Source organism: Bufo gargarizans, chromosome 5, assembly GCF_014858855.1.
Source record: "Bufo gargarizans isolate SCDJY-AF-19 chromosome 5, ASM1485885v1, whole genome shotgun sequence".
Classification (NCBI taxonomy): Eukaryota; Metazoa; Chordata; class Amphibia; order Anura; family Bufonidae; genus Bufo; species Bufo gargarizans.
Window position 1 is genome coordinate 203265739 of NC_058084.1, and position 13943 is coordinate 203279681.

Sequence of the window (13943 nt, forward strand, 5' to 3'; positions counted from 1 at the left end):
TTGAGGAATCAAGGGCAGAGGAGGAAAGGCGTAAGCCAGGGGAAAGTCCCATTTTAGCAGGAAAGCATCTATCCCACAAGGGGATCCCGCTGGGTTTAGGAAGAAGAATCTATAGATTTTCCTGTTTTGGGCAAGTAGCAAAGAGGTCGATGTCTGGTTGTCCGCAGAGGGCTGTTATTTTCCTGAAAATGTATTGGTCTAGAGACCAATCGCTCTGAGAAAAAAAAATGGTGACGCAGAAAGTCTGCCTGTCCATTTTCCACACCTCTGATATGTACTGCAGAGATCGAGGCACATACCTTTTCTGCTAATAGGAGGATTCTCTGGGCCTTCTGCATTAGAGTTCTGCACCTTGTGCCCCCATGCTTGTTCAGATAAGAGACTGTCTTTGTCTGTCATGCCCTGGAGATCTTTTCCTCTTATTGTTGGGAGGACAGCGGTCATTGCAAGGCATACCGTAGCTAGTTCTTTTACGTTGGATCCTCTTTCCTGGATATCCCTCTAATGAGCCTGAAGGGAAATCTCTTGGATGTGAGCAACCCACCCCCAGGGACTTGCGTCTGTTAGAAATACCAGGTCTTCCAGCCTCCATGGAACTCCCTGAATCAGATTTTTCTACTCCATCCACCACCTCAGAGTAAGGCCTGATAATCTTATTTTTGCCTTTAGGGAGTCATTCTTCTCACAGAATGACAGGATCTCCCATTGGAGAACCCTCGAGTGGAGCTGCGCCCATCTTACTGCCAGAATGCAGGATGTGAGGGACCCCAAGATAGACATTCCCTTCTTCATTGTGATCGCAGGGTTCCTGATCCCATTTTTTATTTTCTTCTGGACCAGGATAACTTTTTCCTGTGGAAAACATTTCTGGCAGGAGGAGTCTAATATCAGTCCCAGAAAACACTGTCTTCTGGTGGGATCTGATCTTGATTTTTCCAGATTTAAAATCTAGCCCAACCAGAATTTATGAAACTTAATACTGCTGTTCTGAAAGCTTATTTTGTTCCCCCTATTATCAGAAAATTCTCCAAATATGGTATGAAAAGGATATCTTTTTCCCTTATGTGAGCTGCCATTTCTGCAACTATATTTGTAAATACTCTTGGAGCCATAGACAGGCCAATCGGCAAAGCCTGGAACTGAAAATGTCAAAGGAGACCTTCTATTCTTACTGCGACTCTTAGAAATTTTTTATGCTCTGGAAAGATTGGGACATGATAATATGCATCTTTGAGATCGAGTACCGCCATGAAACAGCGAGGAGGAAGAAGGTTTTTAGCTGATTTTATAGTTTCCATCTTGAACTTTTTTTATCTGTAAAAACTGGTTACATTTTTTTAGGTTTATTATAGTCCTGAAGGACCCGTCCGTTTTTTTTCACTAAAAACGCGAGAGTAAAACCCCCCGCCTTCTTCCGCTTTTATATTAGCACTAAGACCGATATTTCTACAAATTTTAAAACCTCACTTTCCACGGCTGAATTTCCTAAAGCCGAGGCCTGATCTTTTGTAATTAAAGGGGTTATCCCACTAAGCGTTTTCATACTTACCTGCTGCCACCGCGAGTTCACTTCCTGGATTCTGGCTGGGGGCGGGCTTCATCTTGATTGAAGTCTTCTCCCGGCCGTGCCGCGCGCTGGACTGAATGCGCACGCCGCCGCGCATGCGCAATGGTGACTTATTCCTACAGAGCCGGCGTGCGCGTTCGCAGCTCTGTACTATTCTGGCCAGGAAGAAGTCACCGTCGCGCATGCGTGGCAGCGTGCGCGTTCAGAACAGCGAGCGGACCGGCCGGGAGAAAAGAAGGAGTCTTCTGGGCAAGCGCGACCTTCCGGCTTTTGGAGAAGAGCGGAGGTCGTAACCAGGGGAGACCGAGTCACAACAATCAGGTAAGTGGGGATGAATTTTATCCTAATCGGTGGGGATTTGTTAATAAAGTATATTTACAAAAATGATCACTGTCAAATCATTAACAGATTTAACAGTGATCATTATGATGGGATAACCCCTTTAAGAATCTTGCTGGCGGGAACAGACGAAATTCTAGTTTTAATCCATTGTGAATGGTGTCTAGTATCCATGAACTTAAAAATCTGGGACCAGGCAGAAAAAAAAAATAATTATAAGCCCCCTACCTGAGTTCTGGCGTCATTGTTGGTCTTGTTTCTTTTTGTCTCCAAGGGATTGGTTGAAAAAGTAATTTCTACCTCTCCTTTGGTTCCGAAATCTGTTCTCCCTGGATCTTTTGTATCCTTCTTGATTACTTCTAAATGGACAAAAAGGGCGACTGAACCAATTTCTGGGGGGGGGGGGGAAGAGACTCTAAAAGGGAATTTTTTTTCTTTTTGTCGGCAGCTTTATCTATTAAGTCATCTAGGGATGGTCCAAAAAGGTACTCCCCTTCACAAGAAACCCCACATAGTTTATTTTTAGATGGGAAGTCTCCTATCCAATTTTTTTGCCAGAGGGCTCTACGGAATGAGTTACACAAAGCGGCAGATCTAGCCGCTAGTCTAACAGAGTCAGTTGAGGCATCCGCCAAGAAGTCAGCTGCTTTTTTAATTGTTGGCAATGTTGATATTATCTCTTCCCGGGGGCATCTATTTCTTATTTGGTTTTCGAATTCAGAGAGCCATACTATCAGAGACCGGGCCGTACAAGCAGAGGCAATGCTAGGTCTGAAAGACAAAATTAGATGCTATCCATGCCCCATTTAAGAAGGCATCAGCCTTTTTATTCAGTGGGTCCTTTAATATCCCCATATCATCGAAGGGAAGAGCAGTCATCCTAGACACTTTGGAAATGGCCAGGTCTATTCTTCGGTGCTTTATCCCATGTAACACAATCTTCCTCTCTCTGAAGGGATATTTACGTTTAAGATTTTTAGCTATGTAAACTTTTCTATTTTTTTTCTATTCACCTTTGATTAAAGCTGAAACGTTTTTATGAACCAGAAAGGTGCCTAGATGCCAGCCCTTAAAACATAATATCCTGGATGGACCTGGGTTCTTTTGACTCTTCAATGCCCATAGTTGAACATACGGCTTTTAGGAGTTTTGCTGTGTCTTCTATAGGGAAACAGGGTCTACCACTTATTTCACCCTCTTCAGAAGACTATAGGGATGAATCAGACTGCCCATATAGTGAGGAATGTATGTCGCCTTCATCAGAATCAGACAAATTAGGTTCCTGTATCACATCCTGTACTCTAATTTTAGATTCTTTTTTGATAAGGTAGAATTAACTTCCGAACTGACTAGTGGCTCAAGACATTTACAAAAAGATGGAGAGTCCTCAGCAGCTGTTTTATCAATAAATTACTGACATCTTTCTTCCATTCAGATGACAACCCAGTTTTACAAAGAGCACATTCCTTCTTCCTCTTTGTCACCACTTTCCTAGGTTTAGTCTGTAATACATTAGTTTAAGTACATCAGCCCAGAGAAGCACAACATTATGCCCAGAGCACTCACCCCTTCAGAGGTACCAAGGCTGGAGGGACTGCAGACTCTTCCACGTGCCTGTCCTCCTTCATGCTGCTTCCGTCACTGAACCAGCGCTGCTAGGACGCCGGCTATCCACGCACACTGAGCTCTTCTCATAGGCGCTTCTGTGATGTCACGCTCAACGCTGCGCGCCAGTCACGTGACACATGCCACTCTCCCCGGCCTAAGCACATAAAGTACTCCCTCCGGAGTTTTGCTGTGCCTCTGCCCGTCCCTAATAGAATAGAATCCCGGGAACAGCATGTACGATGGGGAGAAATCCAGCCTACTATAGGGGTCAGTGTAGGAGCACCACCAGAGGGAGGGAACCTGAAAAGGAAAAACTGCAGGCTTCCCCAGAGACAGGAAACCACACTGAATTGGGAGCAGGGTTCCTGTCTTTGGGGGACGTATCCTCTCTCTCGTGGTGCTGTCATGGGTGAAAGGGAAAATATCAGTGTCTTAAAGGGAACCTGTCATGTGGATATTTGATTATAATCTAACTAATTATATACAATCATTAACTACTAAAAAGTGCCTTAGATGTATTCACTTACTGGTGTGATAGATGGTTACCTCATAATATACACACAAAGATGCCGCATGCTAATGAGCAGATTGGAGTCCAGCGTGATGTAATTGAGTCCGGCGTATACAGGTCCTTCCAAAAAAATTTGCATATTGTGATAAAGTTCATTATTTTCTGTAATGTACTAATAAACATTAGACTTTCATATATTTTAGATTCATTACACACCAACTGAAGTAGTTCAAGCCTTTTATTGTTTTAATATTGATGATTTTGGCATACAGCTCATGAAAACCCAAAATTCCTATCTCAAATAATTAGCATATCATGAAAAGGTTCTCTAAACGAGCTATTAACCTAATCATCTGAATCAACTAATTAACTCTAAACACCTGCAAAAGATTCCTGAGGCTTTTAAAAACTCCCAGCCTGGTTCATTACTCAAAACCGCAATCATGGGTAAGACTGCCGACCTGACTGCTGTCCAGAAGGCCATCATTGACACCCTCAAGCAAGAGGGTAAGACACAGAAAGAAATTTCTGAATGAATAGGCTGTTCCCAGAGTGCTGTATCAAGGCACCTCGGTGGGAAGTCTGTGGGAAGGAAAAAGTGTGGCAGAAAATGCTGCACAACGAGAAGAGGTGACCGGACCCTGAGGAAGATTGTGGAGAAGGACCGATTCCAGACCTTGGGGGACCTGCGGAAGCAGTGGACTGAGTCTGGAGTAGAAACATCCAGAGCCACCGTGTACAGGCGTGTGCAGGAAATGGGCTACAGGTGCCGCATTCCCCAGGTCAAGCCACTTTTGAACCAGAAACAGCGGCAGAAGCGCCTGACCTGGGCTACAGAGAAGCAGCACTGGACTGTTGCATGTCATTCGGAAATCAAGGTGCCAGAGTCTGGAGGAAGACTGGGGAGAGGGAAATGCCAAAATGCCTGAAGTCCAGTGTCAAGTACCCACAGTCAGTGATGGTCTGGGGCGCCATGTCAGCTGCTGGTGTTGGTCCACTGTGTTTTATCAAGGGCAGGGTCAATGCAGCTAGCTATCAGGAGATTTTGGACCACTTCATGCTTCCATCTGCTGAAAAGCTTTATGGAGATGAAGATTTCATTTTTCAGCACGACCTGGCACCTGCTCACAGTGCCAAAACCACTGGTAAATGGTTTACTGACCATGGTATTACTGTGCTCAATTGGCCTGCCAACTCTCCTGACCTGAACCCCATAGAGAATCTGTGGGATATTGGGAAGAGAAAGTTGAGACGCAAGACCCAACACTCTGGATGAGCTTAAGGCCGCTATCAAAGCATCCTGGACCTCCATAACACCTCAGCAGTGCCACAGGCTGATTGCCTCCATGCCACGCCGCATTGAAGCAGTCATTTCTGCAAAAGGATTCCCGACCAAGTATTGAGTGCAGAACTGAACATAATTATTTGAAGGTTGACTTTTTTTGTATTAAAAACACTTTTCTTTTATTGGTCGGATGAAATATGCAAATTTTTTTAGATAGGAAATTCGGGTTTTCATGAGCTGTATGCCAAAATCATCAATATTAAAACAATAAAAGGCTTGAACTACTTCAGTTGGTGTGTAATGAATCTAAAATATATGAAAGTCTAATGTTTATCAGTACATTACAGAAAATAATGAACTTTATCACAATATGCTAATTTTTTTAGAAGGACCTGTATTTAATTCAGAGCTATAGCCACTCCCATGCCCACCTGCTGCTGATTCCTATGGAAACAAACTGTCATTCAGCAGCAGGTAGGTGGGGAGAGTCAGGAGCTCATGAATATTCATGACTCATCATTATCAGCTGGAGCTTTTCAATACAAGATGTTGGCAGATTGACTGGGTCAATTGAAGAAAGTGACCCAGCATTTTGCTTAGAGAATCAGTCACTTATTTATGTTGCCCTTAGTTAGGACACCATAAAACTGGTGACAGGTTCCCTTTAAGGGAACAAATACTAATGAGCGCTTCCATTACGGAAGTGCTCATCAGTACAGCAGGACCAGAGAGCGGTGAATGCAGTACTCACCACTCCCTGGTGTTCTCCTGCAGGTGCCGCACACTGTGCTGTGATCTGCGCACAGCATGAGGATGTAGGCACACTGTGACCTTACGCTGTGCACAGAAGGAAGAGTGATGGATCTCAGGAACGACAGCGCCATTCAGAACAAGACAGCCAAGTTTATTTTTTTTTTTTTTTTTTGCTTTATCTGAGGTCTGAAACATTGGGGGTCTGATCTGAGGTCTGAGCTGCTGGGTCTAATTAACATTGAGAGTGTGATCTTGGGTCTGAACTAGGGTCTATTTCTGAGGTCCATTTGGGGCTCTGGCACGGCGTGCTTCTTCTCTTCAACCAGCTGATCTGTGGGGTTGCCATGTGTCATATCCCTGCCAATTTGATATTGATGACCTATCCTTTTAAACAAAAAACATAAAATCCTGAAGTTTTCACACTGGTCCCCTAAGGCTGGGTTCATGTATGTGCTTTGAACTCCTGCAGTCTGTTTCAGCGGAGGAACAGATTGCCAGAATTCACTTTATCTGGCATACATGCCCAGCTGTCAGCTGGACCAAAAAGATATTACATGAATCTTTGTCCAGCGGAAAGCTGGAATATATGCTGGAAAGTGGCCAGATCCCTGCCAGATGCCATTACAGTGAATGGGGATCCAGCGGTGCACAGTGGTATACTAGACTACGCTAGATACAGTGAACCTGGAATCAGAGTTCAAAGGGCATATGTGAACCCAGCCTAAGCCTAATAGGAGCCACTTCTTGATCTGTACAGATCACTTTGCTGCAGTTATCTGCGTATCTATCATTCTAACCCTGCCTGTAATGATATCACCTCTGTGTATAGATAAGACAGGATCCACCATTCACAATAGGCGATTGTACAAGGAAAGAATAGATAAGTTGTGACAATCTTATCTGCCCAGGTCACGAGCAAGCCTGGAAAACTCTCCTATAAGACTCTTTCAGATGGTCATTTTTTTTTTTTTACCAGTAATTGTAAGCCAAAACCACAAGTGGGTTCAAAACAGAGATAAAATGTAATGGAACTATCTGCATCTCATCTGTGTTTTGGACCCACTCAAGCTTTTACCTTACAAATTCTGATCAAATACTGACCACGTGAAAGAGGCCATAGAAGTCAATGAGGTCCCGTAATGACCATTGTGTCTATGGCTCATGTGACTGTAGTAAAGCAATTTTTAATGCTTTTTAAAGGGCGTTTAGAACAGCTCAGGCAAGATGGCCACCCCCAAAATAACGTGCAGGACATGGAATAACTACGGTAAATCTGCACTCAGAAAGTAAAAACAGAAAGATGTCTTAAGGGCCCTTTACACAGGACGACAATTGAACAGCTCATCACTAACCAGCGTTACTAGTATTAGAGTCGTTCCTCGCCATACTCTGGAGAGCGGTGCACGTAAATGCAGAGATCTCCTCCACTAGTGATCAGTAGGTTGCCTCCTTCCTGACAATCTGGTAGATCTTCGTCCAGTGTAAAGGGACCATTACTATCTGGTTGTAATTGGTTACAGAAGTGAGTAGAGCGTAGCATTCTGCAGACTACTTATCCGTTACAATAGTTTACAGGGGCGGTCCACTATGACAGATTCCCTTTAGTGCCACAAAATACCATGTGCAAATCAAGTCTAAAGGCTGCATCCACACAGTCCTGAAACGTTTATCAGCAGGATCGCCATCCCCAGACCCCTGCAGCCTGACTGGGTCCCAGCTCCTTCAGTCCACTGCCACTCATGCCACGCTGTAGTCCCTGCTCATAAACTTTATGTTTGACGGGGGTCACGTGGCTGCTGCAGCCAGTCAAACAAAACAGAGGACAGTAGACCAAATGAAAAGTAACCCAGCCATGGACAGCAGCTATGTACGTCTGTCTCCACAGGTCCGGTGAGGTGAGGGCGTCTATTCGAAAGGCCCCCCCGAAGGTGGCCAACCCCTTTAGCATGTCAATCTAGGCCTCATGCAAACAACTGTATTTTGGGTTTGGATGTGGACCCATTTGTTTCAATGATGCTGTCCGTAACCGTATATCCGTTACACAGACCCGCAAAACAAAAAACTTCCTAATTTTGTCTGTTTTGGGGACAAGAATAAGCATTACCAGCACAGCTCAGGATGTGCGGGAAAAATGCACACATCTAGTATCTTTTTTTTTATTTACAAATCCGTGATTTGCACAAAGCAAAACAGATACAGTCGTGTGCCAGAGGTGTTATGCAGCGGATTTCCACCTCACATCTCTCCCTTTGCAATGCAGCAGCAAATGGCCAACAAAATCTGTAGTGGAATTTTCCGTCACAAATGACGTCCCATGTGGATGTATCCTAAAGAGGATATCTAGTTTTCATTTTTTACTTGACGTGTCTTTCCTAGTGATGAGCCGATTCCAGGGTAATCTACGGCTTGTATGCCACCGGTCAGCTGTTAGCAGGGCTCCAGATGGCGACCAAAATGGTCGCCAATGCGACTTCGAATTTACAAATGGCGACAAGACTTTGCCATTTGCGACTAGACCCGCCGCCGCAGCTCTGCCATTGAATACAGCAGCAGGGCACAGGAGATGATAGTTCTCTGCCCCGCCGCCGATGTTGTATTCAGCAGCAGCGCAGTGGAGAAGGAGTCTCTTCCTCCCCCTGTGCTGCTGCCGCCGCCAATAGGAAGAGACAGGAGGAGGAGGGGCTGTGGCCACTGCGCCACCAATGAAGATAACTGACCTGTTAATACAAATACAGGAGGCGGGTGCCGGAATCAAATAGCCGGCACCCAACCTATATGACAGGGAGCTGCGGCACCTGAGGGGTTAACTGCAGCGGACCGCAGCTCCCCGTCATAGAGGTCGGGTGACGGCTATTTGATTCCGCCACCTGTATTTGTATTAACAGGTCAGTTATCTTTATTGCCCTTTCCCCCCAGAATAATAAACATTGGTGGCGCAGTATAATAAACATTAGTGGCACAGTGGGCAGTGCCAATGAGGGTTAAAAAAATAAATAAAAAATTAACTCACCTCCTCCAATTGATCGCGTAGCTGCCGGTCTCCTGTTCTTTCTTCAGGACCTGTGGTGACGTCACTGAGCTCCATCACATGGCCCATTACCATGGTGATGGATCATGTGATGAGCACAGTGATGTCACCACAGGTCCTTTGACAGGTCCGGAAGAAAGAACAGGAGACCGGCAGCTACACGATCCATTGGAGGAGGCGAGTTAATTTTTTATTTTATTTTTTAACCCTCATTGGCACTGTCCACTGCGCCACCAATGTTTATTATACTGGGGTGTTGGGGGGGGTGCACTGCGCCACCAGTGTTTTTTTATACTGGGGTGTATATAATGTTTATTATATTGACCTTCTACTAAGCATTCTGTATTAAAGAATGTTAATTTCCCTTATAACCATGTTATAAGGGAAAATAATACAGTGAATAGACTTTCATCCTAGCAACCATGCGTGGGAAAAAAAAAAAAAAAAAAAATCGCACGGTTCAACCGGAAGGACGGATCCTGCATACCGGTATTTTGAATGCCGGATCCGGCACTAATACATTCATATGGGGAAAAATGCCAGATCCAGCATTCAGGCATGTCTTCAGTTTTTTTCGCCAGAGATAAAACCGGAGCAAAACGACTGAACTGAAGACATCCTGAGGCAAACTGAACGGATTACTCTCCAATCAGAATGCATGGGGATAAAACTGATCAGTTCTTTTCCGGTATAGAGCCCGTGACGGAACTCTATGCCGGAAATGAAAAACGCTAGTGTGAAAGTACCCTAAAATATTAAGTTTAAATCCCCCCTTTCCCAATTTTACATATAAAATATATAAACAATAAATAAACATATTACATAGCGCTGTGTCCAAAAAGTCCAAACTATTAAATTATTAAAAAATACCTCCTAGGCGGTGAGCATTCACCATTTTTTAGTCACCTTATCACCCCAAAAAAATAGGATAGGACTGTTCTATTATGGGCCGAACATTTCATGAAATGCACTTTTAGGCGTTTTTTTTTTTTTTTTTGCGCTGTATTAAGTATCGCAATACCTTTTTATGGTGACGAAAGCGAATCAAAATTTTGGTATCGAAACAACCCTACGCCAATCTGATCGGCGTAGCGTTGTCACGATACCAAAATTTTTATTCGGTTTTGATTTGGCGACTAAAAATTTAATTTGGCTCCTAAATTTTTCAGTTCAGGAGCCAATGGCTACTAGGTATTTTTTTTTAGTCTGGAGCACTGTGTAGGGATCCTGACAGCAAGCGTACCATTTTTCTTGTAGAGCCCCCTTAGGGAGGATATAGAAGTACACCGTTCCCACTGAAATCAATAGCAGAGATTTATCAAACTGGTGTAAAGTAGAACTGGCTTAGTTGCCCATGGCAACCAATGAGATTCCACCTTTCATTTTTGACAGCTCCTTTAGAAAAATGAAAGGTGGAATCTGGTTGGTTTCAATGTTCTTTGAATCCCTGTCCACCTCCTCAGGCCCTATGCGAAGGTCAGCCACACATGAGAGCTGCTGGATGGACATTTGTCTGGCCAACAACTACCTCTCCGGATCCACCCTATACACGTGCTTGCTTTAGTCAATTGTGAATGTGTTGGGAACGGGAGAGGAGAGAAACTCAATACCAGAATCCTCCGCCAGCGGCTCATCTCCCTGAGAACAAAAAGGATCCCACAGTTGAATACAAACATGCCTGATCCTTATCTCCCATGTCGTCTGGAGGCCTCCATATATACATTACATGGCTAGCTGATCCTGCCAAAACTGGGGAGGTTCAGTTGACATATCTAATATGTTAGTCAGCTCACGTACCAGTCATTCTAATGTGCTTCTTTACACATCAGTGATTTTCCACAGACCGTGGGTCAGCGGAAACCCCAAGGAGACATGCCCACTGAAGTCTATAGGTCTGTGAAAACCACTAACACCACCCGGATGGCATCTGTCTTTAGTCCGTGGTTTTCATAGACCACGCGAAGGAGATGCTCTGGAAATTCATCTAGGTTTTTTTTTTTCATGGATCCATGCTGTTGATCTGAGAATCTCACAGCAGGTCCTATTCTCGTCCATTTCTGGGATGAGAATAGCCTTTCAATTGATCAGAGTGAGAAAAAAAAAAACACGGAACGCACACAGAAAGGGTGCAAGCTTTAAAGATCCATTTTTGTTCGGGGACAGGCCCTGCAATAGCCCAAAATAAAATAAATCTTATACTGACCCATTCTTCAGTGCCGTTCTCTGTTGCACTGGTCCTATTCTACTGCTGCTGCCTATTTACAAACACCAATGCCAGTTAAAGTTGAGCGAATCGGGTCAGAAGATTGCTGTATCCGAAGTTCCGAACCCGATTCTAATAAAAAAAAATATATATATATGTTAGGTCTCATGCACACGATCCGAAAAATACGGATGACGTCCGTGTGCATTCCGTATTTTGCGGAACGGAACAGCTGGCCCCTAATATAACAGTACTATCCTTGTCCGTAATACAGATCATAATAGAATGTTCTATTTTTTTTTTGCGGAACGGAAATGCAGACATACGGAAACGGAATGTACAAGGAGTAACTTAAAAATACAGAAAGAAAATACTGATTCATGTGCATGAGCCCTTAATAGTATGTCCTCTGTGGTCTTTCCGAAGTTTCAGCAAATATCGCAAGACTTCCTCTGTTTCGCCTCTATAACATGTCACTTTATTTATTCACATAAATTACTGTATCAAAAAACAAAGCCAAACTCTGCTTAATGCCTAATTAACGAAGCCGAGTTCAACTCCATATTTTGATACAGTAATTTATGCAAATAAACTAAGTGACACCTGATAAAGGCAAGATGAGGTAAGTCTTGCGATATTTTCAGAAACTTCAGAAAGACCTCCATGGAGGCAATACATTTTTCAGTAGGACGGAGCCGATATTCTCATCCCTAATTCCGGTATGTGACTTCGGCAGTCAACCACTGTCCTCTGTAGTCTACTACTGAGAACACAAGGATTGGCTGCAGCAGTGACATATCACCAACACTGATGTGTAGTTGCATGAAACGTCACCTCTGCAGCCAATACCTGTCCTCAGTGTTAGACTGCTGAATGGCTGCAGTGGTGGGTTCTCTAGCAGCAGCAGGAGAACACCACTGGATTTACACAGCCCGAAGATCGGGAACAAACGTTCCTATGAATGCTCGTTCCCAATGATCTGCCCCTCTAAAGGGGAGTGAAATGCTCGTTCATCGGGGGAAATGATCGGAGATGCAGACACCTCAATCATCATTCCCGGGCTGCAGATTGTGCCACCTAAGGCTACTTTCACACTAGCGGCACGGACCTCCCGGCAGGCTGTTCCGTCGGGTTAACAGCCTGTCGGATCTGTCCTGCCGCTAGTGAACGTGTGCCACCGGACTGCCGCTTCGTCCTCATTGACTATAATGGGGGCGGGGCAGAGTTACAGCGGAGGCACAGCAGCGCACAGCAAGATGCAGCCGGACTAAATGTCGGACATGTCGTAGTTTTATTGCGGCAGCCTCTCACCGTGCGCTGCCGTGCCTCCGCCCCCATTATAGTCAATGGGGATGGAGCGGTGGGGTCCCCCCACGACCACCTGTGCCCTCCTTGCAGCTTACCCTAGGCCAGCAATGTCACGCTCACGAGGCTGAGCCACGATACCAAACACAGCCATTATCCAGTGGGCGGCACTATAGTAAGCTAATGTGCCGGACGTCAGCCCCCCACAAATCAGATAGGTCTACAATATAAAACACTCCAAAAAAAAAAAAAAGCCTTTTGACATTTATGTAATCAGACGTGATAACCCTGTAAATTATATATAGGCACACACACGCCATTGAAATTAATGAGGCAACCGTACAGGTGCTTTTGTGTCACATAGGAATAGAACATGCGGAGTCTTCCCACGGAATAATGAACGGGGCCCCTCTTTTTTGGGGCAGCTAAGCCCACTATGGTATATAACAACTGTGTGATGATGAGGAAACCCTGTAAAGGGCATAAAGGGAAGGTCAGTTCCTCCCCACTGATCAGTATGTCAATCAGCGTAGCCAGTGTGAGCCGGAGACCTGCTCTGCCGCACTGTGTGAATGGGTCTCTATGCAGTCAGACACTGGGGGCGAATGCGGCTGTTGTGTAATAGTCTCCTATCCGCACGGGGAGCAGACAAGCCCGGCCACCATGATGATACTAACCGGGTGTTCGCAGCACCGCTCACAGACGCTCCGACACTTCCCCTCTGGCTGTATCCATCGTCCCCAACCTTTCCCCCTTCCTTCCGGGTGTGACCTCGCCGTGCCGTTGTTGCCACCGCCGCCCCCTTCCACCAACCAGCGGCGCGTGAGAGAGGAAGAGACCAGACAAACACCGAGGCGGAGAATGCAGGAAGGCGGTGGTGCAATTTTGGGACTATTTTGTGACTTCAATAAAGTTTTAGGAAAAAAATTGAAGAAAAAAAATGGGAAGAAGCTTTCGGAAGTACGCAAGTGCGTCTCCAGCCAGTGATTGATGATCGCCAAAGACCTAAGCCACGCCCACTCTCTCCTGATCGCTGTCAGTGGCAGATTTCATTTCAAATAAAGCTGCCTTGCTGAGGCGGACATATTTGATGAGGGCGAACTGTGCGTTCTGTATGAAATGAGTGCCGTGCTGTAGCAAGCAGCTTTATAGAACGTACGCGACATCCACGTACATAATACATCCCGTCCACCTGGCAGGAGCGGGCGGGGCTTATCTAGCGTCACATGTAGTGATTATTCCATGAAGCGCTCGGCCCCGATGCTAATGACGTCACGACATTCCTGGCGTCGTTTCCTCGCCTCCTCCAGGCCTCCTCGTGACGTCATTTCATCACCACGTGAC

At 45.2% G+C, this 13943-nt stretch overlaps 1 protein-coding gene across 1 annotated transcript in view; it reads right to left on the reverse strand.

Annotated features, from left to right (window-relative positions):
- The window catches only part of KBTBD2 (kelch repeat and BTB domain containing 2), a 35790-nt gene extending 22260 nt beyond the window's left edge, over positions 1–13530 (reverse strand). Inside the window, exon 1 of the mRNA XM_044293204.1 lies at positions 13277–13530. The gene's annotated coding sequence lies outside the window, so the exon portion shown is untranslated. The remainder of the gene's footprint in view (positions 1–13276) is intronic.
- Positions 13531–13943: the final 413 nt, after the last annotated feature.